Raw genomic sequence first — 1,201 nt, forward strand, 5'->3', positions numbered from 1 at the left:
AAAAGGGCAGAGGTAAAGGTGGCTTTTCTGCTTTCTGGAGAATCGGCCATGTCGGAGGGCAGGCGACACAATAGGATCGCTTCTCGCACAGAAGACTGGCCCCACACGCTTCAGGGGTTGCGAGACTGTGAAAGAACGCATTCGTCCTGCCAGAGGAGGCGAAGCCTATTTTTCTGCAAGCCAGTGCAGGGCATTGACGGGGCAGAAAAAGGTGAGGGTTAGGCTAGTGGATGCCATGACGATTTGGGCGCAACACTGGCTCCAGCGACAGTGCGGTGTCCGATTTTTTTTTACATCAATCACGGCAGAAAGGTGCGTTTTGCACTGAAAATGATGAAAGTCAGTTTGATTGGCTATGTAGTAGATGACGTCAAAAGTAATCGTAGAGCTGCTTAGTTTTTGCGAGAAAATCTCCGACTGGTTGACTCTTTGTTGCATAGACAAGTAGGGAGTGCATGTGTTGGTGTACGATGATTCAGTTGGTGCTGAAAAGGCAAAGAGTCTTTCTGGTTTGCTGGAGGCCTTTTCCGGCGCGATTACGATGGAACGCGCAGCTGAGGGGCTTTTAGCGGAGGCAGATGGAAGACGGCGCAAACCGCCAACAACTGCAGATAGAGACATGGGCGCTGCGCCCCGAGCAAGACAGACAGAAACAGCGGCACGGCGAGTGGGAGTAGCTGTCGACTCTGTGAAGAGAAATAAATTGCAGGTGTTTGCCGCAGCACCATTTCTGACGGACGGCAGTATCTTTTGTTAAGAATGTATGCAGCTTTGCTGTCTGTCGTGAGCTTATATCCAACAGTTTGAAGTTTATCAGGCAATTACTACTACGCGATTTTCTCGGTTCACAATTATAGTCAACTTCTGGATGCTGTTTATAGTCAGACTACGTCATCCAAAATTTCCATCCATGGGAAGTAATAGGATTCATTTCCATTCCCATCATCCTTTTTGACAACGATTTTTGTGATATTTGTTAAGTGCAGAGGTTATTCACACCCACTGTATTTTCGATTACCGTTCCTCGGTATCTAATGTTTGATACCAGTAGTGTGAAACCTTTTATTCATTACCTTGGATAGGTTTATTACTTTTTTGCACTGATTATCACTACTGGTGCGAGTGTACAGTTATTTACTGGGAGGGTCCATCTCTAGCGTTATTCTTGCATATAGATCTCGGTAGATGAGTGAGGAATGTT

Source organism: Schistocerca cancellata, chromosome 1 (assembly GCF_023864275.1).
Source record: "Schistocerca cancellata isolate TAMUIC-IGC-003103 chromosome 1, iqSchCanc2.1, whole genome shotgun sequence".
NCBI classification, from domain to species: Eukaryota; Metazoa; Arthropoda; class Insecta; order Orthoptera; family Acrididae; genus Schistocerca; species Schistocerca cancellata.